This window comes from Pinus tabuliformis, chromosome Q (assembly GCF_031772625.1).
Source record: "Pinus tabuliformis cultivar Carrire ecotype Pingquan chromosome Q, CPIR1, whole genome shotgun sequence".
NCBI classification, from domain to species: Eukaryota; Viridiplantae; Streptophyta; class Pinopsida; order Pinales; family Pinaceae; genus Pinus; species Pinus tabuliformis.
The window spans coordinates 1,331,830,224-1,331,854,311 of record NC_142296.1 but is presented as its reverse complement, the minus strand read 5'-3'; positions in this window follow the sequence as shown (position 1 = coordinate 1,331,854,311).

The following is a 24,088-nucleotide window of genomic DNA, read 5'->3' as shown; positions in this document are numbered from 1 at the left end:
GTGTTCCAAGAGAAATTGTAATAGATCAAGGGACACAATTCACATCCATACTAGTGCAGAAGCTTGTGGACCAATGCAAGATAAAACATCAGAAGTCAACTCCATACCATCCACAAGCCAATGGACAAGTTGAGTCCACAAATAAGGTGATCGAGGCTAACCTTACAAAGATTGTACATCTACACAGAAAAGACGGGGTGGAAAATCTTCCATAAGCCTTATGGGCCTATAGGACTACATGGAGGAATACTACAGGACCTACTCCCTATGAACTTGTTTATGGGAAGCAAGTCTTACTTCCAATAGAGTTCCAAATATAGACCTATAAGGTAGAAGTCCAGTTAGATCTTGACTTGTCAGAAGCCCAAAAGCAAAGGATGACACAATTAAATGATCTCGATGAAATCAGACAAGAGGCCTTCCATAGGACCAGCTTAGTGCAACAACAGAGGTCAAGATGGCATGATAATTACATTAAAGAAAGGAAGTTTCATCTGGGAGACTAGGCATTTCTCTTTGATTCAAAATTCAAAAATTTTCAAAGAAAATTCCAAACCCATTGGCTTGGAACTTATGAGGTTGAGAATGTCTTTGACAATGGTGCAGTTAGAATCAGGACTATTGACGAAGAAAGAACTCCTCTATTAGTAAATGGACATCAACTCAAGATTTACCATAAACCATTAACAAGAGAGGAATTAGTTAAAATATTTAAGGATAATTCAGAACTGAAGATGGTCAAGAAGAATTCTTCTTCTTTTCCACCTTAGAAATTTTCATTCAATTTGTTCTTCAAATAAAAAGAAAGAAAAAAGAAAAAAGAAAATAATATATATATATATATATATATATATATATATATATATATATATATATATATCTATATATATATCTATATATATATCTATATATACACACACACACACACACACACACACACACATATAATAATATATAAAAAAATAAAAAATAAAAATAAATAAATTTTGTATAAACATGAAAACCAACATGTTGTTGGCATGTTTATACAAAAAATTTAAAGTGAAAACCAATTTTTTGGCACTTCAAATTTTCTTTTCAAAAAAAAAAAAAAACAATAAAGTTCATCTACTAAAAGCTTTATTTCTCTTAAGCTGCAGAAACAACAACTTTCTGCGGCTTGGACAACTTTGCATAGCTTGGACAAGTTTCTGTAACTAAACAAATTTCTGCGGCCTAATAATTTTGGAGTCTACAAGGATGCTTGGTGATTTGGATTAAAGGATAGTTTACAATAAGGCACCTGCAAGAGATTAAAAGACAACAAATAAGGTTAGCAACAGAAAATTAAAGATACGTGCTGCTTTAATTTAACAATAGGGAAGGTTATATAGCATGTATGAGTAAGAAGATATAGTACTAAAGTGAAATCATTATAACCTAGGGGTAATGGCTGCCTAACAAAATATCATATGCCACCATTCTAAAAGTCATGTCATGACCTTGTGCCAAATTTTCCAAATTAATTGCCAAATCATAAGTTTGAATGCGCATAACGGTCGAATTCATTCCCATAATCCTTTTGATAACCCATATTTTCTTCCCTATTCCCACACTCTTCTGATATTTGACAGCCACTCCATCTTTCCTCTAGCCAACAAACCCTACCAGTTCTATTTTCCTGTCAAGGTAGCCAATCTTTGAGGCATGGCATCCTTCGGCATGGGGGTAATTGTTTGAACTGAGCCAACAGGGAAGCAGTTCCTAGAGGGGTACCCACAAACTAGGGAGTTGCTGCAAAGAAGACAATGGTTGTAGTTCATTGAGAAATTTAATGGCTTCCACAAGGAGGTAACCAAGACATTTGCGTGCTCATTCGATGGAATGGAGGCTGAAATTGGGGACATAAAACTCACAGTAATGAAGTCTATGATTGTTGAGGCCACGAAGCTGCCAAGACATGGAGAAAAATGGTTTAAAAACAAAGGGATTGACAACAAGGATTGAAGGTTTTCCTCAAGAATCTGAACATGGACACAACGGTCTACAAAAAAGGTATTCCAAGCTCTGCTCTTAAAAACGAATGTAGAAACTTATTACTTATGCTTCAGAAGTTTATCACTTATGAGGGTAGGTTTGGGCAAATGTATTTTTATCATGTTAGAATGATGATGCACTTCCTTGAGGATCATCAGATAAACCTCCACTATTTTCTCTTGAATAGCCTTAGGAAAATGGATACAAATTTTCAAAAGAAAATTCAATGCATAGAAAAAAACATGTATCATAATGGTTTGGTAAAAATATTGGTTGAATTTCACCTTCGAAGTATAGGGGATGACTGGGAGAGTTTCCTAATAAGGAACCATTTCGAGGAAAAATCCCCAGAAAAACCAAGTAGCAGCAGGGCCCTCAGAGGGAGAAAGAGAACCATAGAAATGATAAAGGAACATGCACCTCAAACTCAGACAGAGGTAACAGAAGAAGAGCTACCTATAGTAAAAATTTTGCAGAGAATGAAGAGGGGAAACCCTAGAAGAAAGAAAGTCAGCCCGAGTAAAGAAGAATTCTCACAAACCAAAACCTGTCCTCTAGAGGAAAAATCAGATAATAAGAGGAGGAAATTTCAGAAAACACAAACCCCAGGGTTGAGAAGGAGCAAGAGGTTGAGCACAATTCCAAAAACAACCTCAAAAACTACATAATACATTAACCTTGAGGAAAATGAGCCAAATGAAAAGCAACCAATTGAAGAGGAGCCAACAAAGAACACTCCAATAGAGATTGAGCCAACAGAGAACACTCCAATAGACATTGAGCCAACAAAGGATGAGCTAATTGAAAGCCCTGGGAATTCTCCAAAAGGGTCACCAAGATCATCACTACAACCTTACAGCTCACCTCTAGGAAGCCCGATACATAGTCCGAGAATTGACCCCGCACAGCAGGAAATATACGACTGGTGAGCTCCAGTATTGTAGCAATAATGCTACAACTCCTGGGGCTTCCTGTCTCTTAATTTTATCAACCCGGTAGTTCGTACAAACTTGGAAGCGACGGTGTTGTATGCACAAGTACTAGCTCTTGTCGCAGCTGTCACTTGGTCAGCTGGCACAAGTCCGCTAGGGCTCAAGCCAACTTCTATAGGCTCACAGAAGAAGCTTTATCAATGATGGACGAAAGCTAGCTCAAAGAATACTAATCTACTTGGCAAAAATGAACTGAAAGCAAATCAAAACATGGAAACCCTAGGAAACCCTAATTTAACTAGTCTAACCTCTATGATGCAAAGAATGTGAAGGAAACTTCTACCAATGATGCCATTACTTCTCATAAGTGAAAATGCATGAATCTAATCTACTTGCATCTTAAAAGACATGTTTTTGTATTTTTTCCTTTAAGTGGATGGAGTGATTGTGATTTTGTGCTTATTAGGGTTTGGTTGTGCAGATGTGATGCGGAAGGAAGGAAAGCTTGGGAAAGGTTGGGGAGGCTAGGAGAGGTCCCCAGAGATCCTCAGCATCAGTCCACAGAGGTTCCTCACGTTCAGAGGCTCAGCAACCGAGTGAGTGGCATCCTACAGGATGTCTGCAGGGGATTCTACAGGAAACGCAGGGATTTCTACAGGATGTTGTAAGTGGAAGTTTTGGGTGATGGTGAAGGGATGGAATGGTTTGGGTGGATAGGTAGGGTGGAGATGAGACTTGTGATGACTCAAGGGTAGAGAAAGAGGATAGAGAATGAGTGCACGAAGTAGTTGGTGGATAGAAGGATGGGATCAACAAAAGGACAAAAGGATGAAGCTACGTGGTGATGAATGAGTTGGAAGGTGAACAGCAATGTAGAACCTATGAACAGCAATGTAAAACCGAGAAAAAGGAGACGTGCATGGAATGAAAAATGTAGAAGTATGGTTCAATGTCAACAGTGCATGGATGGATCTTCAATGACTATGTTGCAGCATGTATAAAGTGAAGAACTGCATATTTTTGTGGTTGGTATAGGCTGCACTCCAATCTCCAAACAGAGATGGCAGTGGAGACTTCCTCAACCTTTTTCCTTGGAGCTCCAATGTATTATCAACCTGCTAGTCTAACTAAACAACCGAAAGCAATTCAACCATAAGCTAAACTCATTCAATCTCATAAAAACTAACTCAGCAAACCTGTAATTTCGAATTTCATGGTAAAGCAATGAACTAAAGTGCTGAAACAAAAAGAAATTAACATTACAACGTAGAGGAGGTCTATTGCTCTCTTAAAAACTTAGAATTGGATCAAAAGCTACCTGTCTTTATTGAATAATCATGAATCTAATGACATGCCAAAACTGGCTTACAAGGAGCAAAAACCGAGCTACAACATGACTAACCAAATTGACTAACTAGCTAACCCCAAATTAACTAACTAGCTACACAAAATGACTACCCACTAGCTAACCAAAATGAGGCCCCAAGCCTTCTTATTTATACAATTTGAGGACCCGACAGTCCTCCTAAAAGTTAGGGACCTGGCTGCCCAAGACTTGTAGTTAACAGCAGTCCAACTTGACTTGCTTGGCTGCCCTTGTGCTCATTGATTTGGTGGCCTTTGAACTCCGAGCTGATGGTGGAGAATTCGAGGTAAGGGCCCATAAATGAGGGGGACACCTTCCTACAAATCCTCTAGCTTGTTCTCCCACGAATTTGGCTGCCAAGTGCTCATTAAGACCTTCAATTTTGTCTCCAAGTTGACCAAAAAGGCTACACAAAGCACCCATTAGACTTGTTGGCATAATGACTAACCAAATTCACTCTATTAACATAAAAATAATCAAAAACATGCAATAAACAAATGAGAATGGTGGACTAAGCCAAATTAGGAGGTTGAATGAGCCCAAATAATTGTACATTTTTGGGGCTCATCATCACCCCCCTACTGAAAGTGTTGCTCATCCTCTGAGAAACCAAATCTCTCCCCTTGTCTTTGATGGCCCTGATGGCCTCCTTGTCATGCCAAGCTTCTGAAGTGATGTCCTCTTCTCTGTCATGAAACCATGCTTGTTTGCTTCTTCCCACTACTTGCTCCTTTTCCTAAAGAATTCTCAGCTTGGGTATGATTGTGCAAGTATATTCAATCTGATGGCGGAAATGGTGGTGAAAGGAGATGAAACCAGTGGAGGATGGAAGAAAAGAGTGGTTGCATGCCTCCTCAACAGACTTCAAGCTTCAAATCCCTCTCTATAATTGATTATGGCCTGCCAAAAGGCTTCTACAGGATGGTTTTGGTAAAAATACAGAACTTCCTGTAGAAAGTCCTGTAGCTTCCTGTAGAAGGTTGAACCGTGACTAAATTGTGCCTGAACCTTAAAAGAAATGAGTGTTCATGGAGGGGATGGATGTGCTTAGGGTGGCCAACACAGGTGCTGTCTCCTTAGCTAAAATCTCGGCCGATTTCTCCTTTTGCTGCCCTTTTTCCAAACTTCCTGTAGAAACAGTCTGATAACTTTTCTCTGTCTTCCTATAGAAACAGTCTGCTAGCTTCCTGTAGAAACAGTCTGCTAGCTTCCTGTAGAACCAATTTCATTGATTTTACGTGTTTGGCTGGGGGTGCCTTCTCCTTGAACTGAGCTGCATGAATGGCAAGGCTAATGTATTATAAAAGCACATAAGTACAATGAGCTGCCCGAGAATAGATAGTGCATGCCAAATCTGGATGGGAAAGAGTGTTTCCAGGCCTTTAACTGAATCGAATGGCATTCTTATTGAACTCTACTAAGAATTTATAACAGAAGCAGAACAGAACATAAGATAGATCAGGTTGTCCTTGCCTCAACAACTACTGGTACACAACAAATGGCATGGAATGCTCGAACAATGCTTCCATGTATTGAAGGTGGTGTCCAATTTATTAAAGATAATAGCTGGTATATGATCTCATCATATCCCAATAATGCAGCTGTTGTGTCATTTGTTCTTTGGGGCAATGCTGTAGACATAGCAAGGTTTGCATAGGTATTAGCAGCTTTTTCTCTCAAAGCAAATATAGTTGACAGTGGTGTGCATAGAAGGTCCAAGATGGGTCAGACCACCCCATCGTTGATCATTTGTAACGCATTCTCAGGTAAACTTGAAAGATTTTGAAGTGCCCCAATGGCTGCTAATTTTGTATTCAAATTAACATTTGAAATCATTTCAAGAAGCGGAAATACAACTCCCTCTTTGAGGAATGCAACGTTGTTTTCATCTGTTAAACCTATCTCTCACAACTTACTTGCTATAACAATCTTCATTGTGTCAGACCCTTCTCTCAGGTTCTGTATCAAGGGCTTGAAATAGTTCGCCTGTGCCATTTGCACTACATTATGCTCACTGTATGGGAGATTCTCCAGAACTCCGTTTGCATCCTTAGCAGCTTTAGGATTGTCGCTATTTGACATTGTTACAAGGAGGGGGATACAACCTTGTACCTTGCCAATCTGTTCACACACAGCCATATCCTTTGAAAGCTCTAAAAGCAATTCCACGACTTTCATACCCTCTGCAATATCACGTGCAAGTGAATGAAAAATAAAATAGCATGATCCACCTCAACTATTTTCACCTTTCTTCAAGCTCCAAACTTGATGAAGAGAAACTCAGGCTTCGCTGCTCTGCTGCACTTTCCTGTAGACGACATCCTGTAGAAACGCCTGTAGGATGTCTCTGCGCCTTTGAATGATCTTTGCATGCGGGAGGATTGTTAACAAGCCCAAAACTTGATGAAGGACGTGAGTTTAACATTTACAAGTGTAAATGAACAACAGTTAGCAAGTGTACCTGAACAAAAATTACGTGAGTCTTCAGCCGAGCGTTCCTTTATTCACTGCGTGATTTGTGGTGAGGTGGCAGAGACCTGCACTTAGCCCATGCAAACTGTTCGTCCCCTGCAGTTCCATCTGCCTGTAATCCCTTACCATTTGTTTCACTGGAGTTTAAACTATCCATAACTGGCTGTGTTTTTTCAGTTTCACGTGAATGACCATGCTGCGTGACTGCCGGCTAAGTTCTTAGAGACGACAATTAGCTGAACCTTACTAATTCGTGGCTTAATCCCACCATTCCATTAATTCATGAAGTTTTCGAATTAAATTTATGCAATAGAGGAATGAGTTTGTCACATACCTCGAAGTTGAATGGCTGCCGTGAGCTTTTTGCTGCTGCCTGCTCTGATTTTGCTGCTGCATGCTTAGTTTTCCTGATTGCATATGGCTTGGCTGCTAATCCTTGATTGTTTTTTTCATGTGCAGGTGTCCTCTGGCCGGATCTGAGTGCATGCAATCATTTCCACGTTCAACTCTGCCCGTTCAAGCTGCTGCCATTGAATTTTCTCAGGACCAGAACTTCTTTTTGCCATTTCTCCCAAACGGTAGATCGGTTTGATCTGAAACTCGGTGAGCATGTTACTACCATCATTATGCATCTCCCATAGCAAATTCGTGATCAATGGATGCACGGATTTTGAGAAAAATGGAAAATGGCTGAAGATTTCAGAGGTCGATTTCTCGGAAACTGTCCATCGGAATCAGCTGAAACTGCTTGGGTAGGCTACTATCACCCATGTGCATCTCCCCATGAAACAGGTTTTGAAACGGATGCACGGTTATGGAGAAAATGCAAAAATGGCTGATGGTGATGGAGGCTGATTTCTTGGAAACCGTGCATCGGAATTGCATGAAACTGCTCAGGCATGTTGTCATCAACCTTGTACAATCCCCCATAAAACGGTTTGTCAAATGGATGCATGGTTTTCAAGTTATGGCAAAAACAAATTCTGCTCTATGTGTTTTTGCTTCAAGGCACTTTGCATTTTGGTTGCATGGTATGACAAAATGAATTTTGGCTGTGATGCAGGTATGGAGATGATGGAGGATGAGTTGGAAGACTGCATGAGGACTTCTGAACCCTTGAGGAAGCTAGCATGTTCGCCAAACCACTTTTTGAAATGCATGCCTAGTTTCCCACAATTTCTACAGGAAGTTCCTGTAGAAGCACAATGAGAAGCACAAGGAGGTGAAAAAATGATGGATGAAGGCAAGGGATGGACACACAAGTGCTTGCAGGCCTAACCAATAGACTCCCACCATCAGATTCACTTTTGAAATTGGATTTGGCTCGTCCAAAGGTTCTACAGGATGTTTCCTGTAGAAATACAGAGCTTCCTGTAGAAGACACAGTTTTGAGGAAAGAAGCATAATGACATGAAAAAAATGATGGAAAAGGGGTGAGGAATGGAAACATGGATGTGGGTAGGCCTCATGGACATATTCCAAGCCTTCAGGTCCTCCTCGGAGATCAATTTGGCTTTTTTGTAAGCTTCCTGTAGAAGATACGAAACTTCCTGTAGAAGGCACAAAAACTCCTTTGTCTTTGATTTGAGTGCTCCTCCTGTCATGAAACGTCCTTCCTTAACTTGCAATGTCATTGCTGCAACATGAACTTATTCAATGGAGATTAGCTTCATTTTTATTTTTCTTTTTTCTCTTTTTTTTTTTTTGAAAAACAACTAGGGTGCCTCATGGAGGTTTTCACCCTAATTGCCTGCCTTGGGCGCCTCCAAGGGAGGTTTTCACCCAAAGATCTTATTCTCTTTTCTCTTTTTTTTCAACCCATTGACCGCCTCATGGAGGTTTTCAGTCAATGAGCCAATCTAAGGCGCCTCCGAGGAGGTTTTCACCTTAGATTTCTATTTTCCTTTTTTTTTCATTTTTTTTTCTTTTCCTTTTTTTTTCCTTTTTTTTTTTTTTTCTTCTACCCTACCCTACTTGAAAAACAAAATCATTTTCAAGTATACGAATACTTCCAATGGAGCCACGTGCACATCGAGATTAGAGAAAAAATGATGTGAAGGCTTGAAATGCATGATTGAACAAGTATCCAGATCTCAGAGACAAAATGATCTGACTTTGAAAGTACAAAACATAGCTGAGGAGGAGAGTACTGCTGCAACTTAGTGACTGTCTAGAACCATGTCTCAATATAGCTTTGATATCTTTGGTCCTTTTCCTGATCTCGATCATTCTTCATGTCACCTTCTAACATGACTTTCTCACCTTCCTTTTTTTGCTGATCTTTCTCTTGCATCCATGGAATATTTGATGGTAACCATGAAGGAACTCTCTCGATCTCTGATTCTAATCTCTTCTCTTCATCAAGTGCAGCCCATGGTTCTTTGATCTCCTCTTTGGAATCTTCTTTTGCTTTTGGTCCTTCAATGTTGTCAATAGATTCTCTCTTTTGCAACACTCTTCCTAAGCTTTGGTGAACATCATTGAGCTCAAAAGGAGTCATTTGCATATGTTGTGCCTCAGATTTGCAATTAGGTTGAGCTGCTCCATTGCATGGTTTTGGAAATGGAGGTACGGGTAGCTGAGTGGGGGTGTGAAATTGAGATGGAGATGGATGGCATTGTGGTTGGGTAGGCATTTGGGGTTGCCTTGGTGGAGGAGGAGGCGATGGTTGTGGATGAGCAGGTGGTGGAGGAAAATGAGCGGGATGAGAGTTGTACTGGGGCCTCCACTCCTGATAAGGTGCATTCCACTGAGGTTGTGGCTGAGCATAAGAGTGAAATGAATGAGCAACTGGTTGGGCATAATATGGATCTGTGAAGGAACAAGGAGAATATGACCAAGGAGGAGGTGTAGACCAGGAAGGATGAGCAGGGGGATCCGAAGAAGGCATGAAAGTGGCTTGATAAGGGTCATAATAGGTCTCGGGTATCCGTTGCAGTTCCTGCTGGTAAGATCTAGGTCCATGTGGCCTCCTTTGGTTCATATAATAGAGTGATTCAGTGGCTCCCTTGGCTCTTTGATATGCAGCTTTGATTCTGGGCAAGGAAGGGCATTGATCTGTAGGATGGTATTCTTCACATACAAAACACACTTCTAGGGAGTGCATTGGACATTCGTTCCTAGGATGCTTTTTAAGGCACCTAGGACAAAAGATGACCAAAGCCCTCTTGGCTTCTTCTTGCTTCTTTTGGATCCGCAAGGTATCCAGTTGCATGGCAAGAAACTGCCTCATATCACTCTTGAAATCTTCCAGCTGATTTTCAAATTCATCTTTGGACAAGATGTTGCTCCCAACATTTCTACTTGTAGCCATTTGCTCTAGAGGAATGTTTTCTTCTTCTTCTCCCCTAGAGGTTCTTCAGATATGTCTTGATGTCCACCCAGGGGTTCTTCAATCACAGCCATCGAAGAAGAGAGAAGGCTGTGTGAAGCAGTGGGGATGTTTTGCAATCATTTTTCTAACTTATCTCTACTCCTACAAGGCATGAAATGAAATCTTTTTGCTTGATTTTTGTTTTTTTTTTTCTACTTCTACTTGCAAAACTGAAATAAAGTGAACTGCAACTAACTATCTCGCTAAAAGGAACATGCGGAATTGAAATGAAAGCAGGAAAAGACTAATCTATTTTGCTCAAATGAAATTGCAGGAATGAAATGCTAGTCTACGCTTGCGGAATTGAAATTGCGGAATTGAAATGCTAATCTAGGAAAGCAGGAAAGGCTAATCTATGAAAGCGAGAAATGCTAATCTATGAAAGCAGGAAATACTAATCTATGAAAGCAGGAAATGTCTATGCTACTTTTGCAGAATGAAAATGAAATAAACTATTGAGCAGAAGGTTGTAGTAGAAAATAGAAGAATAGCAACAATCACCAATACTCTGCCGCTTCCCCGGCAACGGTGCCAAAAAGATGGTGAGCTCCAGTATTGTAGCAATAATGCTACAACTCCTGGGGCTTCCTGTCTCTTAATTTTATCAACCCGATAGTTCGTACAAACTTGGAAGCGATGGTGCTGTATGCACAAGTACTAGCTCTTGTCGCAGCTGTCACTTGGTCAGCTGGCACAAGTCCGCTAGGGCTCAAGCCAACTTCTATAGGCTCACAGAAGAAGCTTTATCAATGATGGACGAAAGCTAGCTCAAAGAAGACTAATCTACTTGGCAAAAATGAACTGAAAGCAAATCAAAACATGGAAACCCTAGGAAACCCTAATTTAACTAGTCTAACCTCTATGATGCAAAGAATGTGAAGGAAACTTCTACCAATGATGCCATTACTTCTCATAAGTGAAAATGCATGAATCTAATCTACTTGCATCTTAAAAGACATGTTTTTGTATTTTTTCCTTTAAGTGGATGGAGTGATTGTGATTTTGTGCTTATTAGGGTTTGGTTGTGCAGATGTGATGCGGAAGGAAGGAAAGCTTGGGAAAGGTTGGGGAGGCTAGGAGAGGTCCCCAGAGATCCTCAGCATCAGTGCACAGAGGTTCCTCACGTTCAGAGGCTCAGCAACCGAGTGAGTGGCCTCCTACAGGATGTCTGCAGGGGATTCTACAGAAAACGCAGGGATTTCTACAGGATGTGTTGTAAGTGAAAGTTTTGGGTGATGGTGAAGGGATGGAATGGTTTGGGTGGATAGGTAGGGTGGAGATGAGACTTGTGATGACTCAAGGGCAGAGAAAGAGGACAGAGAATGAGTGCACGAAGTGGTTGGTGGATAGAAGGATGGGATCAACAAAAGGACAAAAGGATGAAGCTACGTGGTGATGAATGAGTTGGAAGGTGAACAGCAATGTAGAACCTATGAACAGCAATGTAAAACTGAGAAAAAGGAGCCGTGCATGGAATGAAAAATGTAGAAGTATGGTTCAATGTCAACAGTGCATGGATGGATCTTCAATGACTATGTTGCAGCATGTATAAAGTGAAGAACTGCATATTTTTGTGGTTGGTATAGGCTGCACTCCAATCTCCAAACAGAGATGGCAGTGGAGACTTCCTCAACCTTTTTCCTTGGAGCTCCAATGTATTATCAACCTGCTAGTCTAACTAAACAACCGAAAGCAATTCAACCATAAGCTAAACTCATTCAATCTCATAAAAACTAACTCAGCAAACCTGTAATTTCGAATTTCATGGTAAAGCAATGAGCTAAAGTGCTGAAACAAAAAGAAATTAACATTACAACGCAGAGGAGGTCTGTTGCTCTCTTAAAAACTTAGAATTGGATCAAAAGCTGCCTGTCTTTATTGAATAATCATGAATCTAATGACATGCCAAAACTGGCTTACAAGGAGCAAAAACCGAGCTACAACATGACTAACCAAATTGACTAACTAGCTAACCCCAAATTGACTAACTAGCTACAAAAAATGACTACCCACTAGCTAACCAAAATGAGGCCCCAAGCCTTCTTATTTATACAATTTGAGGACCCGACAGTCCTCCTAAAAGTTAGGGACTTGGCTGCCCAAGACTTGTAGTTAACAGCAGTCCAACTTGACTTGCTTGGCTGCCCTTGTGCTCATTGATTTGGTGGCCTTTGAACTCCGAGCTGATGGTGGAGAATTCGAGGTAAGGGCCCATAAATGAGGGGGACACCTTCCTACAAATCCTCTAGCTTGTTCTCCCACGAATTTGGCTGCCAAGTGCTCATTAAGACCTTCAATTCTGTCTCCAAGTTGACCAAAAAGGCTACACAAAGCACCCATTAGACTTGTTGGCATAATGACTAACCAAATTCACTCTATTAACATAAAAATAATAAAAAACATGCAATAAACAAATGAGAATGGTGGACTAAGCCAAATTAGGAGGTTGAATGAGCCCAAATAATTGTACATTTTTGGGGCTCATCAACGACTACATAGAGTCACTGGAAAGGAAGGCGATAACAATAAAGGAAACAATACAGAGCCCTGGAGAAGGAATCAACCAGGTGAATGAATAATCAGCTTCAAACATCTTGAAGCAGGAAACCTTTGAACTAGAAACACTGAATTGGTATCTTAAAAATTAAAATCAAGCCTTGAAGACACAGAGTGAGATATAGATTTCCAAGAGTGACAATGTGATCCTACATCTAAGCTTGTGGTATAAGAAACACAAGAAGTTGAAGAATGAGAACAAAATTATGCAGAGAGAGAGAATCAGTTTAAAGTACAAAATTCTAATGAGGAAGCCTAGAATGTCAATCTTTGCCAAAAAGAAGAAAACAGTGAAACAGGGAGATGACAAACAAGAGGTACAAGCAAAAGACAAGGAAGGAGTGTATAAGGGCATACAACATCTCCAATTTGGGGGAATGTAGAGTCTGAAGATTGTCCTACCATGACATCCTTCTTGCCTAATGATCCTATCTTTTTCATATATATATTTATCACTTAAATAAAGCCATATGTACCAGGTTTTTATGAAGGTATGCAATAATATGTTTTCTTGTTCATATTTAACTGTATACCCTATTGTTTCATTAAAGTTGCAAATGGCTACCAAATCAGCTTGTTTCTGCAGCTAATCCATGTTTCTGTAGCTATCTTCATTGTTCTAAGGGTTCCAAAGTTCTAGGTCAGCAGCGAAAGGTGCAGATGGATAGAGGAATGCTCCCTCATGGATACCTCCCTGTCCACTCGAAACTGTTTGCTAAAAGAAGCATAGGAGATCGTGGTCAAAATCCAAGTCAACCATCAGATTAACGTAGAACAAAACCTGAGATCAGTTGAAACCTTATCGTTTTGCTTTCGGAATAGCAAAACGACGGTTTAAAAATATAAGTTTAGATAGGTTAGAGATATTAGGCTTAAAATCTTCACACAATTATGCCAAGAGACCTGCTATAAAGCTAATGGCTGCACTGTTATTTGGGGTGCACGCTGAATGATATGTTTATGGACAGTTTGTGAATTTCATGTGAATAGAATTGGTTTTTGTGTGCAAGCGTTGTGTTGATTGAAGCTCTGAATTGCTATGTGGAGGGCCCCTACAAAAAGTGGCAAGTTTTAATCAAATACAATCTTATTTCCTTTAATTCTTCAATTGCTCTGTTTTGTGTGGCAATGCTGCATAATGATCTTGTTAACGAATTGTTATCTACATAAGAACATTAATTTTCTTTATACCTAGCTTAGGTTGTTATCTAATTTTCTTTATACCTGGTACTGCATAGTTATTTCCTTTGCTTATTATCCATAATAATTGAAGTGCGTTCAATTCACATTATAGATGTTTCTTGGGTTACTTTGTTTGAACAAAAAGTTGAACAAGCAAGAAGACCTCTCCTAAAACAATTGAGTTCAACAGTATTCCTTCCTAGCTGATAGAATATGTTTCTTTTTGCACTTAGAGAGTTAGGAGCTACAACATAGACATTTAAGATAAAAAAAATCCCAAACAATCTAACATAAGTAAAATCACTCTCACATCGTCTACAAACTAATTGGATAGAGATTAATTCCTAGGAAACTTAATCAACATCCCTAAGAATTATGACACTAATACAATTGACAAACACCACTCCCATCATAAGGTTAGATTTGAACAAATACATAACGACCTAATGAATAACTTCTAAGCACATATTGTGCACCTGTACTTTATTAGTCTACACACCCAGGTTAACAATTTATGATTTCCAATTCAAGGACATTGAATTGACGAAATATAGGCGGATATGTAAATCTTTGCATGCATACCTCTGGGTGACTATTGAGCTTTCGTTACTTGTTCCTTCAGCTGATGAGCTAGTATGCCGGACTAGTTACATGGTTTTCCTTTTCTATCCAAGTGGTCGAATGCAACCACCCAACTCTGTGGGAAGGTTTCCGTGCTTGCTTGGCCATACAGTCGACAAGAAAATAGGATCGAGTATTCGTACACCTTCTGAGTATCTTTGTCTTGTGGATATGGTTGAGTGTTAACGTAAATCGAGATGTCTCCTTTACCCAATTCTTTAGAATGTTTCTGGAGTTAGCATTGTTGTTGGGTAAGTTGAATGGATTCTCCATGACAGTCACAGGCTCTGACATCTGATACATCTCATCATAATCTCATTCCCAGAAGGTCGCAAGCTTCATCCCACTGACACTGCTTAAGGTCATCGTCTCAGGATTAGTGTGAGAGATGATCCAATGTATCATGCTCGCGCATGGGAACGCTAGATATCAGCATGAAATCTGGTACAAGCTGGACTTTTGAATGTTCATGTACACCTGATGGTCTTCGAGGTGGTCCCAAAAGTGCCTGCAAATGTTTCATTGACCTCTTGCCACTTCAGTTTGATGTCCTTGTCTAGATACAACTTTGTATCTTCATAGATCGGAAGACTAGAGGACACTTGGTCAACTGCTGCTCCAGCTACATTTCCATCAGTGTCCTATGATCTTGTTCTCTTGGAAGCCATTGATACAGTTGAACACCTAAAGATCTGGAGACAAGAAACATGCATGGAAAGAAACCTATCAGTGGAAACAAAGAAAATTCGGGGAATGACACAACACATACCTTAGAAACTGATGGGAAAGATTACGTAATTTCTTATGGGAGGTTGGGTGACTGGCTACTAGAACTGTGCAAAAGGAAGTTCGGGCTGTCTGGGAGGCAAGACTGGCTGCTAGATCTGCACAATGCACAATCCAGACTGGCTGCTGGCTGCTAGGATTGCATAATGCGCAATTCCAGTTGGGAGTGATTGCAGGCTCAGGGACTTCATTGCACAATTTTTTGGGCCAGCAGTCAGTGCCCCTCATAAATGCACAAAATAGTCTTGGAGGGCAGGGCTTGCCAAAAATGCATATTTTAGGAGAGGAAGGCAGATCATTCCTTCCTAGATTGCGGAATGTAGTCTCAGTGAAGGCAGAGTTCGGGCCAAGGTTGGCCCGACTCGACAACGGGAAACTGAAAGCAAATAAGACAGTGAGTGCATGGTGACACTAAGTGAAAGAAAAAGTGATTGACATTGCAAGCAAAATATGAATGAAATATTTAGCAAATAGATCAACATGCATGTGGGTGAAGCAATTCGCCGGTTCAACGAACATTCATGCAAAACAGTTTCATGCATGCAACAGTAGTGAGATAGAAACGAAAACTGAAACAGAACTAGGACAAGCTAGTATACATGTAAACGACAACAAGAATTCAAAGAAATCAAGCAAACAACAGTCACACAAGCGAATACACAAAAATAACAGAAATGTTGAAAAAGACAAGTTGAGGCCACTTACCCATGAATAAATGAGCCAACGAGTCCTCGATGTGCCATGGGATGTCAGAACTCCAAGATCAATGTGAAAGAATGAGCTCTGATGCATCGAATAAATAAGTTTGATCTCATGATGTGCATGCTACAAATCTAGGAAAAAGTGACACTTGGAGGGAAGTTTCTAAAACAAATTTGCATCTAACCTTCGACTACTAAAAATAGCTCCCTGAATCATGGGATGACTTTTCCATGTTGCCTATTTCTATTTCGAGAAAAAGAAATTCATGCATGCATGTAAGTCAAGTTTCCTTGGTCCCAGGTGGAACTAGTCAACCAAACTGCTCATGTATGAAGATGCTCAATTTCTTGAGAAAAATGTGCATTTATAGCTAGGAGATAGGATAGCTACCTAGGAGGTTTACACAATTTCTGTCAGAGCAGCTAACTACTGCCCAGATTTGCGCAAATTCTGGACTGAGCAGCCCTGCTGGGGAAGTTTGTGCAATTCCTCATGGGAGTATTAGCTAGCAGAATTGCACAATTCTGGAGTCTAGTAGGTTGTCAGATAGGATTGTGCAATTTCTGGACGGAACGTTGGTTTCCATCTAGAAATGCACATTTTTCTTGGGGAAGCTGCTTAGGCTATTGCTGTACTAAGTTCGGTTGGATAGCCTGTGAGGGGAATAGATCAAATTGTGATCAACAGGATGCCTTTGTGCAAGAAAACCTTGAAGCTTGTGCACTTGACAAAACAAGACAAGGTGTTGTGAAAGGTTCATAGGGAGGCTCGAAAATGGGCTAAGGAAAAATTTTGGAGGGTGGTTGTAGCCGATACAACACCGCTCCATTATGGAAAGTTCTAGGTACAAGCAACTACATGATCAACATCGGAAGTTTCAGGTGGGTGACAAAGTTTGGTTTCATTTGCAAAAAGAATGCCTTACGAGAGCCCATTGGAAGCTCAGACCATTCCGATATGGTCCTTAAACCATTACCAAAGATGTGGGAGACAATGCTTTGGAGTACAACATTCCCACATTCCTTGGCTTGCACCTAGTCTTCAATGTGGACTACCTTCGACCATGCTTCCCACCATTACTAGACACATAATACATGGCAGAAAAGCTCACACCAACATAAATTTCCTCACCTCATGGAGGCTCTACATGCAATGGGGACCATTTCTTCCTAAGGGGGGAGGAATAATCCAGGTGGATATTAGTGGCCACCCACCTATTCCACCTAGACCGCCCATTCAGTTTCATCTGTTTCCTTAATTGTAGCACATTTTACTATTTTTGGCAATTTTTCAGGCCTTCAACTTCCGTAGCCATTTTGAGGCCATAAATGATGTTTTTTTGGCAAAATGCATCTAATGATTTCTATTGAAATAATGTTAGCAGATCTAGTCCTTGGAGATATCTTTCCAACAAGGTATCATACGCGTGAGACAAAGATAATATGACCAAGTTATGACCCCGGGAAGTTGGCTTCCCAGCTAAACCCAACAAGGCCCATAAACTCTTGGTGTTACATCTCCTCAAGTGAGAGTTTTGGTTGTTTATGGTTTTCTCTTATTTTTCAATAATAAAAAGGCCCTTGAGCCTCACTGTAACTCAATTCAAAGGCATGTAGCCATCACATCTCTTCTCAGAGATAAGCTATCATCGCTCGAGTTAGTCTTATTTCCATTCTGTTTGTAAGCATATTTTAGTATTGGATATTAATGAAATGAAGTGTTATTTCTACTACATCTCTGTATTTATGGTTATATTTGTAATTTGTTGCATTCTTGTTTAAATCCGGATTACGAAACTCCTCAAGCTATCGAGGCACTTTAGCCCGAGTTGATGGTTATGTCAAGTCCTAATTGTCTTGAGGTAAGTTCTGCTTCCAATCAGAAATCTGTTGAAACACCCCAAGCTCCTCATCACTCTCTTTTTTGCATCAAAAACTAGTCTACTCTGCAAATTTTACATCCTCCACCACAATCACATGATCCCGTCACTCTTGCATTAGACGAATCATACACAACGAGTACTCTAACTAAGCGAAAGTTGTCTTCCTTTTTCATGTTTTCTCGTTTGTCACAGTCAAAAGAGTGTGCATGTTCATTGTCTGCGCACATTGTATTGCAACACCATGGTACGTCCACATAATGTTTGTCTTCCACTTTTACTCTTTTCTTTTCTATGGACGCTTTTAAACTCCGAGCGTGTTGGTCTTTATTGTCTTATATTTCTTTTGCATTGGTTTACTTGAATATCTTTATGTCGACTATGCCTTCACCAACATGGGCCAACCAATGCACTAGTGGCTACATTGGAAATATCACTTCATGTGAGTAGGCCCATGAATTGTTTACTATAGGACTAGGAGTAGTGTTTTCTTTACTTGCATTATTTTCTTTGCTTAATTGTTTTTCTTTCACTTACTTCTGTCCTTTGCTTGTTTGTTTTGTTTTCTTGTTATGCACCTGTAGGTTTAGCTTCACATGAAACCGTGTTTGTCTCTTGAGACAAACAAGGTGAAGTACAAGAGGACTTGTACAACTATAAAAAAATTGGTTATTTATTGTCCTCTCTCTATGAAGAGCTTGTTGTCTTTAGTTGATGATACCCTGATGGAAAATATGTTCTATTCAGAGTGAGTCTTGGTGAAAACACAACACTTGCACTTCTAAATAGTACCACTTACCCTTTTCGGTTTTTCTATATTCAGTTAACCCTTTTCATATCAGTCAAGTAGAGTAAGGTGAGGGGGAAAACCTTAACAAGTATTTCAGAGGTATATATAACATACTTCTTTGAAGGGACAACCTCTTCTTCTCTTAATAAGTTAGGATCCCTCTTCTGCCTCATGAAATAAATAAGTGACTATGAACCGTTCTCTAAAAATGAAAAATGAAAAATAAAATAAATGTGAAAGAAGATAAAGTCTTCCTGTGTAGAGAGGTGAAGCAAGTAACCCCGTCGGAGTACTGTCCAGGCTCACTAGCAGTGGAGCGATGCTTGTTTTCTTGAAGTGACTCTGCCGAGGTACTATCCAGGCTTGCTAGAAGTAGGGAAACACCAAAGATGAAACTAAAACACTGACAATCATATAACTTGTGCATCAATATACCCCTCTTCCCCAATCGAAACAACTCAATTGACTTGGCTTGGTATGTGTGATGATCGATCAAGAGAATGGTAGGGACTATATCTCTAAAACAAGCTAGAGAAGAAGCCATGACGATCAAAGAATCGAACAATACTTCCAGATGAGTTACACTCACTTTACACAAAACAAGGTCCATATAGAGAGTTGGAGTTCTACCAGTGTGTCGCCAATGTTGTAGCGCCCCTCCAAAATTTTGCCTTCATTTTGTTTTAGAGCCTCCCTCCTCAAAATATTAGCATCTTGTCTTGCACTTCTCAGGTACTTGTGTTTCATTCAAGTTTATCTTTCACTTTGCAGCTTATATTCACTTACTTTCTTTGTTGGCTAACCACAAGCTGACCCCGTGAATCGGTTTACATCTAGTTCTTGCTTTGTCTTGGAAAACAGTGTAGTCCTAGAGGGCAGCATACCTTGCTATCAGGAATTACACAAAGTAGTTCAACAACCTACCTTTCTCACATGAATTGCGCAGAGCAACCCAACAGTCAACCTTTCTCTCCAAAATTGTGCGGAACATCCTGGCAGTGAGCTTAGGCTCCAAAACTATGTAGTCCCAGCTGACAACTTTTCTTCAGTCAAGAAACTGTGTAGAGAATGATAGGAAACCAAATCCATTCAACCTAGGAACTGTGTAGAAGCATTCATTTAGGCTTTGTCTGGTGCATGTCTTGGCAGGTTTCCCAGTTCCCTCCAAAATTACACAATTTCTCGATGCATGCATGACAACCTTTCCCAAAAAATAAAAAAGGAGAAAAAGAAAAAATCATCCCCAAAAATAGGGATCTATTTTTATCACTAGGAGTTACCCGTAAGTCAATTTTAGAAACTTCTTGCAACTTCTTACTTTTTCCTAGATTTTTGGCGTGCACGTCATAAACCCTAAATCTACCAAATCTATTTAATGGATGCCCCATAGCTCATAGTACACATTCAATCTTATATCTCTTGCATTCTCAAGGCATGTAGGAACCTTTGACATAGTCGACGCAACTTTTCCAAGTAAGTTTTTCTTTTCAAGTATTTTGTTGCTTTTTCTATCACTTTTGTTTCCTTAACTTGTGTGAGTGTTGTGCTGCATGTTTTATTGAATGATCACTGGCATTTTTTTTTTTAACTTGTAAAAGCGTTGTCTCAACTTTTGCATTGTCTTTCTTAAGCATTGCAGGTGTAACACTGCTTTGTCACTAACATTCATCATTGTGGTGACTCTCCCCACCAACTTCGTTGTTCATATGTTTGATTGATTCGTGCATTGGTTTGATTGCATGCATGATCATTCACTCCTACCTGCATCATCCTTTGCTCATGCATTCAAATATACTCATTTTCAAGTTGCCCTTAGGTATATCTGGGCTACCTTTGCTTAGATCTAGCTTTGCCCAGCATTCACTACACATTCTTGGATCTCAAGGCTCTTCCTTGGCTTCAGGAATTGCACAGAAGTTACCTGTCACTGGCCTCCAGCTATTCCCTGCGTAGTTTTGGGAGACAGTTCCCAGTCTTGCCCACTAGAATTGCGCAATGCATAGTCCTAGCCAACAATCAAGCTAGAATAAACTATGCATTGTGCAATTCTAGTCAACAACTAGCCTCAGTGGACTATGATATACGTAGTTCTAGTCAGTAATACATCCTACTGGTAGCTGGGACTGTGCAATGCATAGGTCCAACTAACAGTCCCTCAGCTCTAAGAGTCACAAATGTGCAATCTTTCCCAACAGTCACCTAGCTTGTTGCATGATCAATCCTTGAAGTGATTTGTGTTTTTAAGATGACATTTGATTACCGTGAGTGTCTTCTTTGTCTCCTGGTACATCACTTGTTGAGCAGTCTCTCAATAGTATAGGCATCATGGTTTCCAAGAGAGCTAGATCAAAGGACACTGTAGAGAGCAACACTAGAGACGTGGTTGAATAGGTGCCAATGAAATTTCCCATCTATGTAGGCATGTAACTCTTTGTAGAGAAGGACATGGAGATCACATGGAAAGAAATAAAGGACATATTTGCAGGAAGTTTTAAGGAGGATCTAGAAGATCGACAAGTCTTTGTCAAAATTCACAAGTTAGACTTTTACAAGATTGCATGCAGTTACCCTTTCTTTGAGTGCACGGATATCATTCACTAGGTTGTCTCACATATCGATCCTAAGATGATTACATTGAGCAATACCAGTAGGACACAACTTGTCACCTTCAGTTCAGAAAACTACCATCGGATGTATCACTTTCCACTGTCGATGAACTACATGGATGCATTGTTCTTCACTCCCAATAGCAAGGTAAACACTAGATATATCATAAAGTTTTATGTGAAAGATCCATAGAAGTTTAGGATGACACCCAACCAAGTCTATAAGACGAAGTCACTCATGAAGGATTACCAACTCTTGGTCATCTTCGCATGTCGCTTGTATGGTCAAGAGAGTACGGAGAAATTCCTGTAGAGTTGGGTTGTTATGTTAGATACGTTGGCAAATGAAGGAAGGTATTTCAACTAGTCAGGCATGTTGGCTATTGAGTTGAAAGGGAATGTGTCTAATTCCCGGAATCGACCTAAGGATGGGCAAGCAATATTCTTTATGTCCATGTACTTGCTTCATGAAATCTGTGTGCAACAGCAGTTCCCTGCCATGGGTTGGACATGTAATTCATCAGAAGATGTTGTGAACGTCTATTGAAAGTTTATCTCTGAGGGCAGCTACCAAGGAGTCATGGCGATGATGTCATACCACTTCATCGCCCCAATGTACAGGATGATATTCAAATAGTATCCATCTTGCATGTCCCAAGAAGCAATGCAGACATTACTTAACATTGCAGATTGGTATGCCTAACCCGGTGGCACCTTCATCGGGATGTTTGGCATAGAGAAGCCTCCGCATGAGCTACCAAGGTTTGCCACAGACAAGTTGGTCATGTAAGAGGTTGCATACCACATCTCCATAGGGTTATCAGGCGGACTACAAAGGAGGAAGAAAGCACCATGGATTATTCTTCCTTTGCAGATTGGGTTGTATGAGATTCGTACCTTGAAAGATGTGGATGTCGAGGTGACGAACTTAAAGAAGTTTGGGTTTGTCACCTAGAGCTTGAATCCGTATGATCCCAACTTCATATGCAAGAACTACTGTGTGAAGTTGTACTACCCATGGATCCACGGGCCATGTCATTGGCCAAAGGAATATCCTTGGAGGTATTGCTACAAATCCTCTAGGCCCAATGGACTAGTGAGCATAGCCATAGAATGAAAAGCAACACTGTAGGTAGTAGCACCATAGGAAGAAACAACAAAAATGACAGTGAGTAGCAAATTGTCACAAGACAAAGGTAAGAGGAAGATTGACGAGAGTGTAGAGGCTGAGCAAATATACAAGTTCAAAGAAGATCCACTTGTTGGAGAGTAGATTTGGTGATAAATGTGAAGAGGCGACATCGCGAAAGGAGAGTAGAGTGGAAGAAGAGATAGAAGCAAAGGTTGGAAGATACAGAGAGGAGATTGTAGGAGACAGTGAAGAAGCTGAAAGCAGAGCAAGAGCTCAGGAGGAGAGAAAGGGAAGAAAGGAAGAAATGGGATCAGGAAGAAGTACAAGGTGCAATGACATAGAAAACTACACAGATATAGGTTGAAGAAGTAGACTAGCCAATAGATGAAGAAGAGGGTGAGCAGGTGCGGGTTCGGGAGCTTGCTTAGCAGGTTGAGCAGTTGGTTGAGGAAACATACATGGAGACATAATAGCATCTATAAGACCAAGACATCAATCTCATGCCGAGGGCATCCGAGGTCACACCATAGTCTTTACCACCTCAAGAACCACAACCAGTCCCTAGCGAGCAAGGATAATTTTTTCTCCTTGATGATGATCCAGAGATGAATGTGTACAATCTGGCATTTGAAAAGTCACAGCAAAGGATTGTACAAGCACGAAGAAAGAATCTCCCAGATGATCATACATCACCTACGCACATAGAAGAAAGGGTGATTGTACCAGATGTTAGAAGAAATCCATTTGCCATGGCCAAGGCTTCTAAGGCCTATGAAGAAGCCATAAGTTCAATGGTAAAGTTCTTGATAGTAGAGAATGATTGAATTGTGAAGGACTTGCAAGAGGCCAAGTAGAGAATAGAGCAATCCACGGGATCCACCATGATAGAGATGCAGAAAGGAATAGTGTCGGAGATATCATCTTTGGAGGCTACCATGTGAATAGTATAGCAGATTTGTCATTGTGCATGAAGAAGTTGTCCATCTATATGACTTTCAACAGCAGTTCACACAGATAGCCCAAACACACAAAGACATTGACACTACTATTGTGCATATGCAATAATGGACAATGAGGTACAAGGGAGCCCCGCTTTACTTGCACAATAGGATGAAGCGAGAGGTTGAGCTAGACAAAGCATGGATTCAAATGTTAATCCGGAACTATGAGCAACTCCCTCCGCTCCTTACTAGCATTAAGGCTTCCTATACATAGTTGTTCAGGAGTTTGGATGTCATAGTGCAAATGCACAAGATCCATTCCATCAAAACCCTCACCCAGGCCATGAGGAAGAGCCAAGTCATGTTGGATGTCGACAAGTACATAGAGCAGTTCATGCACAAAGCCACCAGGGATGAATTGCAGCTCAGCGTAGAGAACATGCAGAAGTATATCAGTGGTCCAGCCACACTTAGGAAAATGTTGCGAATACTTCAAGATGAGCTAGACAGGGGTTTTAGTACCATATACCCGAAAGCCGTGGAGGCAAGAGTTCTCTTTGACAAGGACATTGCTAAATAGTGCGGGGACACAATAATGCAATACCAAGCTTGGTATCAGTTCGTCACCGAAGAACATCGTGAGGATGTTACTGAGTTTTTCTTTCCCGAAGACCCTGAGTGATGTTGTTTTTATTATAAGGCTGACTCAAGTCTATTTTGTCCCACATGGGTAT